We start from the raw sequence: 15,698 nt of genomic DNA on the forward strand, positions 1-15,698 counted from the left end.
TCAACTATAAATACTCCATAATTCTTTCATTTTCACTCGCAAATTCATCAATCTCTCTCTAATTTTCTTCTATAATTGCTTACTTTATTATTGCAATTTTGTGAAAATTTGTTTAGTTGGTGAATTGAAGTATTCAAGTCTTCAACGATATTCAATTTTCAAGAAGTTGTTCGTCAATTCGGCAAACTCGTTCTAACTCTTAAGTTTTAATATTATAGTTTTGTTTGTTTTAGTTAGTATAATTATAATTAATATGGACTTTTCTTTGAAAAAAATATTTGGTGGTAAGGGTAAGAGAAAATCTAAAATTGGTGAATCTAGTCGCCAAGCTACTACTCTTTCCCCGGTTCCCCGACCCAGACCTGTTACCCGTCCTCCTCCACCTGTTATTCTTGATAGTGATAACCCTTGTTTTTAATTTTTCGATAGTCAATTTTGCCATGATAGTGCACCAGGTCAACAATTAAATGATGAAGTTATGAATGCTCTTTATCCTAATCAAATTATCTTTGAAAATGATGAGGAAAATGATGATTTAGATGAAATGCAACCGGATTTAGATGATACACCTACTAGTCCTGTTAATAACCCAATTGATAATAATCCAAATGATGCCCCGTTTGACCCTTTTGTAGTAACCCCTACTTTTAATAGACAACCTTCTAAACGGACCGAAACATCTCTTGTTTAGCACTTTTTTACTCAACTAAGAGAACAAAATAAGGCTAAGTGTAAAACTTGTGGGTCTTTGATGGCTCATAAATATACTGGAGACCGTAGCGGTACGAGTACTTTGACTAGACATATAAAGAAACACCCTAGAGATAAAGCTAGATATTTACAAATGAAAGCTGCGCAAGAGGGCAGAAGTTTAGATACTGAGGTTAACCCTAGTACAGGGTCAAATCTAGTTCAACCGGAAATTAACACTATTACCGGTGGCATTTTATATTATGATCCAAATAAAGATCTTGAAGAATTGGCAAAAATGGTTACTGTTGTGTGCTTACCCTATAGTTTTCCTTCTAACCCTCACTTTGTGCATTATATTAAAAGAGCTTTTAATCCTACTTATAAAGGATGGCCTCGCGCAACCGTAAAGAGCGATATTTATAAATATAAACATGAATATGAATAATATTTACGCTATTTATTTACTCATATAGATTTTCGCATTGCTATTACTACTGATATTGGTAGAAGTGGTAATGACTGTGATTATCTAACTGTTACAAGTCATTGGATTGATGAGGACTGGATAATGCAAAAGCGCATTATTACTTATAGAATAATTAATTCACGCCACACAGGTAAGTTTATTGCTAACACAGTTGCAGATTTTTGTAGATATTTTTGCATTAGAGATAAAATAATGTCAGTTTCAATGGATAATTTTTCTAGTAACACTAATGCTATAGGCTTGCTTACAACTACACTAAATCCTGCATTTAGTAATATTTTTTATGTCATATGTATTTGGCATATTTACCATTTAATCGTCGGTGATGGTATAAAAATTTTAAATGTGGAAATTGAAAAGGTTAAAATGGCTCTTAATTGGCTTTTTTATTCAAACCGTAGAAGTAGACTTAGAGAATATTTTAAAAAATGTGATGAATTTGGTCTTAGAGAACGAAAGGTTCATAAACCTTGTCCGACTAGATGGAATTACATATATGAAAGTTTAGTTATTGCATATGAATATAGAAACCCAATAAACGCAACGTATAATGCTCGTGTTAGTGGTGATGATGAGCACCTTTCAAATCAGGATTGGACTAATATTAAAATGCTTGTAGGCTTTTTAGAACAATTTCATGTTGCTATAAATGAATTATCTAGGCAATATTATCCTACTATTTCTAACTGTTTAGTTTATATTGCAGCATTTGCAGATTTGTTTACTCAATTTTCAGAGGGTGGAGTAATTTATCAACTTGCTATTAATTCTATGAAAGATAAGTTTAAAAAATATTTTTTTCATATCCCCCTATTTTTGGTGTTGCTGTCATGTTAAATCCTACAATGAAATTAGGAGGTCCTCACTTTTGGTACACAAAAATTTATGATGCTTATTACTTTCAGATGAGGAATTTGCTACACTTAGAAATGCAAAAGCCTCAATTAAAGTAAATGCTCAAACAATTTATAATGTTTATCAACTTGCCTTAGATCATGCTAGACCAAATGTTCCAACTCCTACTTAAGTGATCCATATTAATCGTAAACCTAGGACCCCCTTCCCCTTATTTGCTTTCATCTCTTCTCGTGAAACCATTCAAATCTTTTTTTTCCATAAATTCCTGTCCTCTCTACTTATCTTCAAAAGTTTTCAACCTAATTGCAATGTTGTATGCAAGTCCTTATTTGAGTTTTGATTGTTTACTTGTAAAGTCACAATTGTAACATGGCCGGGACCACACTAGTGGATCTTGAGGGGTACCTAACTCCTTCCCCTCGAGATAATTTTTAGCCCTTACCCGAACTCTGGGTTTTTCCAACTCAAAACTTTCTTAAAGTGTCCTAATGAACTATAATCATTAGGTGGCGACTCTTCAAAATTCCAAAACCCAATTCTCGAAAGGGAATAGAGTTGTCCTCCCAATGTCGTATACCCGATTTCGACCCATAGAAAAAGGGGGCGTCGACATACGTCTCAATGGGAAAAAGATGGAATTGAAAAAATATTGTTATCGATAACATTTTTTGTTATAATGTTACTGTTGAAATAATGCAACAAGATGAGGATCTTGAACCAAAATCTGTCGATGAATGTAGACAGATAAATGATTGGCCAAAATGGAAAGACACAGGCAGAGTTAACTTCACTTGGAAAACGTGAAGTCTCCGGACCCATAGTCCGAACACCTGAAGGTATAAAGCCAGTAGGGTACAAATGGGTTTTTGTGCGAAAACGAAATGATAAAAATGAAGTCGTTAAATATAAAACACGACTTGTGGCACAAGGATTTTCGCAAAGATCCGGCATTGATTATATGGAGACATATTCTCCTGTGGTGGATGCTATCAAGTTCAGGTATCTTATAAATCTGGCAGTGCATGAAAAACTTGATATGCATCTAATGGATGTTGTCACAGCCTATTTGTATGGCTCATTAGACAATGAAATCTTTATGAAAATTTCTGAAGGATTTAAAGTGCCTGAAGTATATAAAAGTTTTCGAGATGTTCAATAAAGCTTCAAAAATCCTTATATGGATTGAAAAAATTAGGGCGCATGTGGTATAATCGCCTAAGTGAGTACCTGTTGAAAGAAGGGTACAAAAATGATCCAATTTGTCCTTGTGTCTTTATAAAAAGGTCTGGATCTGAATTTGTTATAATCGTTGTGTATGTTGATGATTTAAATATCATTGGAACTCTTGGAGAGCTTCCAAAAGCAGTAGACTGTTTGAAGAAAGAATTTGAAATAAAAGATCTACTAGTTCGCAATCAACTAAAAGAACTGCGGGCCTAAAGCCCTTAGTGCTTGGACGGAGTTCAGGGATTCTCAAGGTGATAATATTGGTGATAGTTCACAACTAAATGAGCTTCAAGTTTATTTGTCGCAGGGACTTGAATAAGAGAATCTCGATAGCTCCTTTGATGTTTTGGAATGGTGGAAGGACAAACAAAAATACTATCCGGTTCTTTCAAGGATGGCTCGAGATATTTTAAGTGTTAAAGCTTCAACAGTGGCATCGGAGAGCGCTTTCAGTCAAGCGATACTTCAAATCGGTGATCATAGAGCGTCTATAAGGGAGAGCTTGGAAAAATCAGTACTCATTAGAGATTGGATCCGTTCGGAAAGAAGAAATTTTGGACTTGCAGAATCACAACCGTAGATAGACGAAGCTTATGAAGAAATGCTAGCGGAACTTGTGCAGGATGCTGCTTCGCTCGGAAGCGGTGATGAACAAGCTTCTTTTCCGCCACCACCAACGGAAATTCCTCCGGACCTTAAAGGATTTATGAAATTTGTTAGAGATAATACATAGACTAATATGTAACATGTATTTTGGCACATCTTCCTTAGTTTTTTTTCTTTTAATGGTGGTATTAGTACCTTGTTGTGCTCATTCTATTGGAGGGAAGAAGACTAAGAAAGATATTGCCATTTTTTGTTAATGTCGTGATAATAAAAATTATAAGACATTCCCTTGAATATTTCTTTGCAATTTATTTTGTGTTTAAATTTGATATATTATATATTTTATATATATATATATATATATATATATATATATATATATATATATATATATATATATATATATATATATATATATATATATATATCATTTTTATCAATTGTTTAGAAGAAAGTTTATCAAACCAACCATAATCATAAATGGTTTTTATAGAAATTTTAGGAATTGTCCATTTATTTAATAAATCAAGGTTTTGAGGTATATTTACCTCTTCAAGTCTAGTACCTTTAGTACTTGTTTCTCCCAGATCCATTCCAAAAGCTTCATATCTATGTTGAATATTTCATATCTATTACATATTTACCATGAAAATTCCTAGGCTCTGATACCATCTACACCAGGATCAGGGTAGGCGGGCGGTATTCCGCACGGCCATCCAGATCTAGCTGTTTCAGTACCTTTGAAGGTTGGCGGTAGTCCGCGTGACCAGTAAAGATTCGAAATATACGGGAATTTTATTATAGTTTTAATGACTGTATGGAAGGATCTATCCTTTTACCCAAGCAAGGGGCCTGTCTAGGTCCGATACATACTCTTATTGAGCCCATGTGTATAGCAGTTCTAACTGTGAAAGGGATAGCCCTTTTGACAACTTCAGCGGGCTTTAATGTCACAGCTGGCTAGACGTAGCCACTAAGGCAAAGCCAATAAGAGTAGTATCAGAGTCGACTGTACCACAATCTTGGAACCAAGCCAAGAAACTATATTAAAATTCCTTTATATTTTGAAAGAGTCTGGATTCTTCATGGTTAATATGCAAGAGAAATTAGTTTTTCAACATAGATATGAATCCGCTGAAATTGAAAATTTGAAAAAGGATATTAAGTCTCTTAAGCAAAATCAAATGATTTGCGATCACCGAATTACTCAAATTGAGAAAAATAATTCTCTACCTGAATTTTCGACTAAAGGAATTTCAAAATTTTCTAATGATAAAGGAAAAGAAATTTCTGATCTGACTGAAGAAAAATCTTATATGTTTTTAGGTATGATGCAAATTATTACTGCGCATAAATGGTATATTAAATGTACTATTTTGATCGATAATAATTTTTCTATAACTGATGTAGCTATGATTGATACTGGTGCTGACGTAAGCTGCATTCAGGAAGGATTAATTCCAACTAAATATTTTCAAAAGACCACTCATTTGGTTAAATCTGCTTCTGGTCATGCTTTAGATATAGAGTACAAACTACCAGCTGCATCGGCTGTGAATCTTCTTCTGCGATATCATCGCCACTTGTTTCACTGTGCATTGATGTGTCTGATCTTTCACATTGATTCAAAGTTTGAAGTAAATTTCTTTTTACTTCTTCCAGATATTTATTTACTAATTCGGTTTTATCTCCGTCTTGAACAGAGATTCTTCGAGCAATATGTTTGACGGAGTTGTCATCAAATATTTTCTTCTGTGGAGTGGACGAGTATACTTGGATTTGTGTTTTAATAGAATCCAATAATTCTTGTCCATATAATGTTTTTGTCTTGGGATCATTCTTCATCAATTTGTCCCAAAAATTATTGTAAAATACCATATATAAGCAAGGAATTTGTTCCTCCGTAAAACCTAATTCAGGAGTCCATTTATGAATCCATGGGATAGAGAATTCAATAAAGAAGCAAATTTGATCAATTTTCTCTAGGCAACAGATATGATCTGCGTGATATAACTCGGTTAGGAATGGTGAAACTTTTGCCCATTCTTTGTATAACTTAAGGAATGGTTCAGGCAGGATTTTTGTTGTGGGACCGTGGTATGACCACCAATTTAAAAACCAGTTAGGAATTGGTCCTGTAAATACCTTTGCACATACTTTAATAAACAAAGTATGTTTATGCCTCTCATTGTTATAATAAAGCACTCTATCAAATGCTTGGATATAATCCCAATAAGTAAAATTCATAGGTGATTTATTAAGGCTTATATGGCTTTCTTTCATTGTTGAAATTCCCCATTCTTCAACAGATATAATCTGTTTGATAATGATTTTTGAAAAGTTATAAACGTTTTCATTTGTGTTATAACCCTAAAAGTACTGGAATTCTGCACTACCTGTACTGATTAGAATAGTCTCTAATAAGTGCGGGTTTTATATGATTCACCCGGGTAGTATAATTCATTAATCAGATATCTCTGGAATATCTTCCATGGTTCATCTTTTCTCTGAATCTCAGAGTTTTCTAGGAGAAATATCATTTCTTTCTTTGGTAATTTTTCGTAAGACTTAATATCATTGTTGTCTTCTTCTCTAGCGATTGAAGCAAATGTATTACTTTGCTTTTTGGAAGCCAAATATGCCTGTAGATGACCATATAATGGATCATCTTCTGGATTATCATCCAGGTGTATAGACGGACCTGATGAAGAATCTCCTTTATGGAAAACCTTTGAGTTTATTAAACTCGTTTTCCCTGCCTGTATCACTGGAGAATTTGATGAGGATCCGTATGACGATCCTTGAGAATATGATCTATTAGGGGAAGATCTTCCCCTACCTCTGCCTCTGGTGGCCCAGCCGATGCAGCCAGAAATAATATTATCTGACAAAGAGAAAGGAAAGGTGAAAAAATTCCTCCAGCCATTTATCCTCCTCATGCCCCCTTTATTTTACCTAATAATATTGGTATTACCTTCACTGCCTTTCAAAAATTTATTGATGATAACGTTGCAGCTATTAGTATCGCAGAAATTAATAAATTGATTTCTCAAAACAATTATTTGGGTTTATATGTATAGATTTTAGGAGAACATATCGGTTCTCTTGATAAGACACTGGATGATTTGACTGTTTTAATAAAGGAAATGAGTACTAAGAAAGGACCAACTGATATTGCCTCCACTTCGGGAAGTAAAACAGTTGATCAAGCTATTCTTACTCATATTCAAAGACCTCCTGAGATTCAGGATTTTAAATTTAAATCTCTTGATGACTTAGCACAACTACTTGATAAAAAGCTTTCTGGTTTGAATGTTAAACCAATTGATTTATCTAAAAAAATTGCTGATATAATTGAGACCGTTTCTGATTATAAAACTGAGACATGGTCAGAGTTTAATAAACTCAAAGGTATAGTTAAACCCAATAGTAGGTATGCTGACAGACCTAGGATGCAAACTTACTATTATCCCCGCCCTACTCCTCAAGATGTGTTGATTGAGGAACGCGATTGGAATCAGACTAATACGTCTTATAGCGGTTCCGAAATTTATGAATGGAATCTTGATGGTTTGACTGATAGACAATTAACCATTCTCGTACATAGAATGCTTATGTATTCGACTATCTGCAAAAGTTTTAAAAATACAGATAGAACTATTTGCAAAATGATTATTGCAGGTTTTACTGGCCAACTTCGTGGCTGGTGGGATAATTATTTATCTGTTGAAGAAAAGGCTTTCGTTATTAATGTTACGGCTGTAGACGAGGGTGTTGATAAAATAGGTATACCTCTAGTTAAGGATAGAGAAGATGCAGTATATACCCTTATCATTACAATTTTAGAGCATTTCAATGGTAGATTTACCTCAAATCATGAGACCATCAGAACCTTACTTAATGGGCTTAGATGTAAGACCCTTAGTGAATTTAGATGGTATAAAGATACTTTTATGAGTAGGGTTATGGAACTACCCGAGACTAAATATGAGTATTGGAAAGCTAAGTTTATAGACGGCCTCCCTTCCTTATTTGCTGAAAGAGTAAGGAAAGTATTAAGGGGTAGTTACGGTGAAATTCAGTATGATAATTATACCTATGGTAAACTTATAGGAGTATGTACACAAGAAGGATTAAACTTGTGTAATGAGCTAAAGCTTTCTAGACAGCTTAAGGTTGATAAGCTTAAAGAGAAATCTCAATTAGGTGACTTCTGTACCCAGTTCGATTTACCCGGAACCTCTACTCAAAGTAGGAAGAAGAAAAACAAATATCATAAGTATCCTCACCCGGATAGCCCGTATAAGAAAAAGAGGTCTAGATATAGGCCTAAGGAAGAGCGTGATACTAGAAAAGCGCATCGGAAATCTACTCGATTTACGAAGAATAGATCAAAGAGAGATCTCGCCGATATTAAGTGTGGAAAGTTTGGTCATATTTCTCCAAATTGCAAGATTCAAAAGTTGAAAACCTTAGAACTCGATGATGAGTTATGCGATAAGGTTTATGGCTTGTTATACACTTCAGGATCAGAATCTGACTATTACTCTGAGACTGAATCTGAAGATGAAGTTGATTTAATTGATTTATCTGATAGTGATAAAAATGTTGATACTTCTTGCACTGCTTGCAAAGGTGATATTTGTACTTGTGATAGTGACGAATTTTATAAATTGCAATCACAATTTCATGACTTAAATATGAAAACTATTACATTTGATAATGTAATAGAACTTTTAAAAGAAGTTACCGATGAAAAACTTCGTGAAAAAATTATTTATTTAGCTGCAAGTTCTAGTTCTAGTAGTTCAAAACCTTTTGAAAAATACAAGCACGGATTTGAACATTTTGTGCCTTATTCTTTGTCTGAAATTAATAAACGACTTCATAAGTCCAGTACGCCTAGCAAACCTTTCTTCTAAACAATTGATAAAAACGACTGAACAGTCTTTAGCATTAAATTCGTCTGAACAGACTATTCATTTATTAAACAAACACGATATAGATTTATATAAACATCATTATCATTATCTGCATATTGGTATGATTCAAATTGCATTTAAACCGTTAACCCTTAAAAGATTACCAGAGACCTTTTTAGCAGCTCTTAGAGATGCTAGAAATCTAAATTTCAGACAATCTCTGATGGGTTCGATTGAATCTACTGTGGCCTGTGGTCCAGTATATTTTAATACTAGACCCAATCTGCAGTTATCTCTTTCTGATGTTAAAATTCTTGATGCCTTGACTTTAAATGTGAAAACACATGGTTATAATTATGCGCCTGGTTCTGAACTTATATGTCTGTCTTATAGGATTTATTTTAAACTATGATCTACTTTAAATCCTAGATGTAAGCTATACAATACATCGGATCAGACCATACTGGTAGAAACCAACTTTGCAAGGTCCAAGGTCACCACTAGGAGACCTATTAGGTGGGAAGAAATTAATTTCCCAACTACTTGGACTTTAAATTCGGTTATATCCCCAAGTCAGATTACTAACGACTTGTCAAATACTGAATTTTCGCATGTTACTCAAAATCCGGATGGTAGGATTTGTATTCAATTTGATGATAAGTCTACTATTTATAATAGACATTCGTTTTCTAATCATAGACTTCTACCTGCTATTCAACATATTTCTCCTGTTGAACCAGTCTACGGTTAATATTCTTGATGCCTTAACTTTAAATGTGAAAACGCATGGTTATAATTATGCGCCTGGTTCTGAACTTATATGGCTGTCTTATAGGAGTTATTTTAAACTATTATCTACTTTAAATCCTAGATGTAAGCTATACGATACATCGGATCAGACCATACTGGTAGAAACCAACTTTGCAAGGTCCAAGGTCACCACTAGGAGACCTATTAGGTGGGAAGAAATTAATTTCCCAACTACTTGGACTTTAAATTCGGTTATATCCCCAAGTCAGATTACTAACGACTTGTCAAATACTGAATTTTCGCATGTTACTCAAAATCCGGATGGTAGGATTTGTATTCAATTTGATGATAAGTCTACTATTTATAATAGACATTCGTTTTCTAATCATAGACTTCTACCTGCTATTCAACATATTTCTCCTGTTGAACCAGTCTACGGTCCAGCTCGCAATCGTGCAGCCTCTTTACACACTATTACTAGTAAAGTTAGTAATAAGCCTGTCGAAAGAGTTGAAAGGGTTAAAGTTAACCCTCAAACAAATATTGTTCAGGACAATGACAATATTTCTGATAAGGATATTCCTTCTGTATCCGAGATGGATTTCGACCCCAATAGTACTTAATGATTCCACACCAAATTGATTTTAGCCCCGGTTCTCAGGCACGAAAATATATTCAAAAGGAATTTTTTAGTGATAAATGGAACCAGTTTAAAATATGGTTTTTCGATACTTATAGCAAAGATGATTTGAATAATATTTCTCAAGAATTTTATGAAACTTGTACCCTGCATAATCAAATTATGTATTTTGTTCCTTGGTTTATAACAGCGTATTTGCCTCTTTATATAAAGGTATTAGAAAGATCTTATAAAGATTGGAGTGGTAATATTACTAAAGCCATTTATCCTCCTCATGCTCCCTTTATTTTACCTAATAATACTGGTATTACCTTCACTGCCTTTCAAAATTTTATTGATGATAACGTTGCAGCTATTAGTATCGCAGAAATTAATAAATTGATTTCTCAAAACAATTATTTGGGTTTATATGTAAAGATTTTAGGAGAACATATCGGTTCTCTTGATAAGACACTGGATGATTTGACTGTTTTAATAAAGGAAATGAGTACTAAGAAAGGACCAACTGATATTGCCTCCACTTCGGGAAGTAAAACAGTTGATCAAGCTATTCTTACTCATATTCAAAGACCTCCTGAGATTCAGGATTTTAAATTTAAATCTCTTGATGACTTAGCACAACTACTTGATAAAAAGCTTTCTGGTTTGAATGTTAAACCAATTGATTTATCTAAAAAATTTGCTGATATAATTGAGACCGTTTCTGATTATAAAACTGAGACATGGTCAGAGTTTAATAAACTCAAAGGTATAGTTAAACCCAATAGTAGGTATGCTGACAGACCTAGGATGCAAACTTACTATTATCCCCGCCCTACTCCTCAAGATGTGTTGATTGAGGAACGCGATTGGAATCAGACTAATACGTCTTATAGCGGTTCCGAAATTTATGAATGGAATCTTGATGGTTTGACTGATAGACAATTAACCATTCTCGTACATAGAATGCTTATGTATTCGACTATCTGCAAAAGTTTTAAAAATACAGATAGAACTATTTGCAAAATGATTATTGCAGGTTTTACTGACCAACTTCGTGGTTGGTGGGAATATTTATCTGTTGAAGAAAAGGCTTTCGTTATTAATGTTACGGCCGTAGACGAGGGTGTTGATAACATAGGTATGACTCTAGTTAAGGATAGAGAAGATGCAGTATATACCCTTATCCTTACAATTTTAGAGCATTTCAATGGTAGATTTACCTCAAATCATGAGACCATCAGAACCTTACTTAATGGGCTTAGATATAAGACCCTTAGTGAATTTAGATGGTATAAAGATACTTTTATGAGTAGGGTTATGGAACTACCCGAGAATAAATATGAGCATTGGAAAGCTAAGTTTATAGACGACCTCCCTTCCTTATTTGCTGAAAGAGTAAGGAAAGTATTAAGGGGTAGTTACGGTGAAATTCAGTATGGTAATTATACCTATGGTAAACTTATAGGAGTATGTACACAAGAAGGATTAAACTTGTGTAATGAGCTAAAGCTTTCTAGACAGCTTAAGGTTGATAAGCTTAAAGAGAAATCCCAATTAGGTGACTTCTGTACCCAGGTCGGTTTACCCGGAACCTCTACTCAAAGTAGGAAGAAGAAAAACAGATATCATAGGTATCCTCACCCGGATAGCCTGTATAAGAAAAAGAGGTCTAGATATAGGCCTAAGGAAGAGCGTGATACTAGAAAAACGCATCGGAAATCTATACGATTTACAAAGAATAGATCAAAGAGAGATCTCGCCGATATTAAGTGTTATAAGTGTGGAAAGTTTGGTCATATTTCTCCAAATTGCAAGCTTCAAAAGCTGAAAACCTTAGAACTCGATGATGAGTTACGCGATAAGGTTTATGGATTGTTATACACTTCAGGATCAGAATCTGACTATTACTCTGAGACTGAATCTGAAGATGAAGTTGATTTAATTGATTTATCGGATAGTGATAAAAATGTTGATACTTCTTGCACTACTTGCAAAGGTGATATTTGTACTTGTGATAGTGACGAATTTTATAAATTGCAATCACAATTTCATGATTTAAATATGAAAACTATTACATCTGATAATGTAATAGAACTTTTAAAAGAAGTTACCGACGAAAAACTTCGTGAAAAAATTATTTATTTAGCTGCAAGTTCTAGTTCTAGTAGTTCAAAACCTTTTGAAAAATACAAGCACGAATTTGAACATTTTGTGCCTTATTCTTTGTCTGAAATTAATAAACGACTTCATAAGTCCAGTACGCCTAGCAGAGATGCTTCTTTTGATGATTTAAAGGAAGAAATTAAAAATTTGAAAAAGGATATTAAGTCTCTTAAGCAAAATCAAATGATTTGCGATCACCGAATTACTCAAATTGAGAAAAATAATTCTCTACCTGAATTTTCGACTAAAGGAATTTCTAAATTTTCTAATGATAAAGGAAAAGAAATTTCTGATCTGACTGAAGAAAAATCTGATATGTTTTTAGGTATGATGCAAATTATTACTGCGCATAAATGGTATATTAAATGTACTATTTTGATCGATAATAATTTTTCTATAACTGATGTAGCCATGATTGATAGTGGTGCTGATGTAAGCTGCATTCAGGAAGGATTAATTCCAACTAAATATTTTCAAAAGACCACTCATTTGGTTAAATCCGCTTCTGGTCATGCTTTAGATATAGAGTACAAACTACCAAATACTCATATTTGCCAAAATAAAGTCTGTATTCCTCATTTCTTCTTTTTGGTAAAAAATCAGTTATACCTTCCGATTATACTTGGAACCCCTTTTATTAATGTTATTTACTCTTTTAATAACATAGATGCACAGGGTTTTTCTGCTACTTATCAAGATAAAAGGATAAGTTATTCTTTTGTTATAGATCCCGTAACTAGAGATATTAACGCCTTGATTAATATGAAACAAAGGCATGTTGATTCATTACAATTAGAAATATTAAGCATGAATATATTCGATACTTTACAATCTACTAAGGTTCAGCAAAAGATTAAATTGATTGCTGAAAAGATGGCTGTTGATATTTGCGCCGATCACCCTAGTGCCTTTTGGAACCGAAAAAGGCATATTGTAACTCTTCCTTACGAAGAAAACTTCTCCAAGGATGATATCCCTACTAAATCTCGACCTTGCCAGATGAATGCTGAACTAGTTGAATTCTGCAAAAACGAGATTCACAGCTTGTTACAAAAGGGTTTGATAAAACCCTCAAAATCTCCTTGGTCATGTTCTGCCTTTTATGTTAATAATGTTGCAGAAAAAGAACGAGGTATTCCTAGATTAGTTATAAATTATAAACCATTGAATAAACATCTAAAATGGATTAGATATCATATCCCCAATAAAAGGGACTTGCTATCTAGATTATATGACGCCAATATATTTTCAAAATTCGATTTAAAATCTGGATATTGGCAAATTCAAATTTTTAAGGAGCATACTTATAGAACTGCTTTTAATGTTCCATTTGGGCAATATGAATGGAATGTCATGCCATTTGGTTTAAAAAATGCCCCTTCTGAATTTCAGAAAATTATGAATGATATTTTTAACCCTTATCTAGATTTTATCATCGTTTATATTGACGACATATTAGTATTTTCTAAAACATTAGAGATGCATATTAAGCATCTTGATATTTTTAAGAAAATTGTAATACAAAACGGTTTAGTAATTTCTAAACCAAAAATGAGTCTATTCCAAACAAATGTTCGATTTTTAGGTCATAATATTTGCCAAGGAAAAATTACCCCGATACAAAGATCGATTGATTTTGCCTCAAAATTTCCTGATGTTATTACTGACAGGACTCAATTACAAAGACTTTTGGGAAGTTTGAATTATATATCTCCTTTCTACAAAGGTTTATCTCGGGATTTAGCCCTTTTATACGACAGGCTGAAAAAGGATCATAAGCAGCCTTGGACTGACCAGCATACTACGTTAGTCAAAAGTATTAAACAACGTGTTAAGTCTTTACCTTGCTTAATTCTTGCTAATCCTACATGGCAAAAATTATCAAGACCGATGCGTCCAACGTTGGCTACGGTGGGATTTTAAAACAAGTGAATCCCAACAATAAGAGTGAATACCTGATAAGATTTCACTCTGGTAAATGGACCGAAGCCCAGAAGAAATATGCTACTGTGGCTCATGAAATGTTGACTATTGTTAAATGTGTTTTAAAATTTCAAGACGATTTATATAATCAAAAGTTTTTAATAAAAACTGATGCTCAATCTGTTAAATATATGTTTGACAAAGATTTCAAACATGATGCGTCTAAGTTAATATTTGCTAGATGGCAAGCTCAGCTAGTACCTTTTGATTTCGAAATTCAATACAAAAAAAGGACTTGATAATTCCCTTCCGGATTTCTTATCCCGTGAATACCTTGATTAATTATGAATTTTTATACGACCTTTCTAGAAGAAGAAGTATTAATTACTATCCTTAAAGTGGTTAGATTAAATCGTGATCTACAAAGTCTCATAATTGATTTGATAATTGAAGAGATCATTGATAACCAGATTAAATATTATAATCATATTGAATTTATTAAGAATTCATACCTAGACTATATTATTAGGGTTGATATGTTGGATTATTACTTCTCAGAGTAAATTGACTTGTTATTTCTGCAGAATGGACCCTTCATGGGCCACCAGAGGCAGAGGTAGGGGAAGATCTTCCCCTAATAGATCATATTCTCAAGGATCGTCATACGGATCCTCATCAAATTCTCCAGTGATACAGGCAGGGAAAAAGAGTTTAATAAACTCAAAGGTTTTCCATAAAGGAGATTCTTCATCAGGTCCGTCTATACATCTGGATGATATTCTAGAAGATGATCCATTATATGGTCATCTACAGGCATATTTGGCTTCCAAAAAGCAAAGTAATACATTTGCTTCAATCGCTAGAGAAGAAGACAACGATGATATTAAGTCTTACGAAAAATTACCAAAGAAAGAAATGATATTTCTCCTAGAAAACTCTGAGATTTAGAGAAAAGATGAACCATGGAAGATATTCCAGAGATATCTGATTAATGGATTATACTACCCGGGTGAATCATATAAAACCCGCACTTATTATGAGACTATTCTAATCAGTACATGTAGTGCAGAATTCCAGCACTTTTCGGGTTATAACACAAATGAAAACGTTTATAACTTTTCAAAAATCATTATCAAACAGATTATATATGTTGAAGAATGAGGAATTTCAACAATGAAAGAAAGGCAGATAAGCCTTAATAAATCACCTATGAATTTTACTTATTGGGATTATATCCAAATATTTGATAGAGTGCTTTATTATAACAATGAGAGGCATAAACATACTTTGTTTATTAAAGTATGTGCAAAGGTATTTACAGGACCAATTCCTAACTGGTTTTTAAATTGGTGGTTATACCACGATCCCACAACAAAAATCCTGCCTGAACCATTCCTTAAGTTATACAAAGAATGGGCAAAAGTTTCATCATTCCTAACCGAGTTAT

This window comes from Nicotiana sylvestris, chromosome 3 (assembly GCF_000393655.2).
Source record: "Nicotiana sylvestris chromosome 3, ASM39365v2, whole genome shotgun sequence".
NCBI classification, from domain to species: domain Eukaryota; kingdom Viridiplantae; phylum Streptophyta; class Magnoliopsida; order Solanales; family Solanaceae; genus Nicotiana; species Nicotiana sylvestris.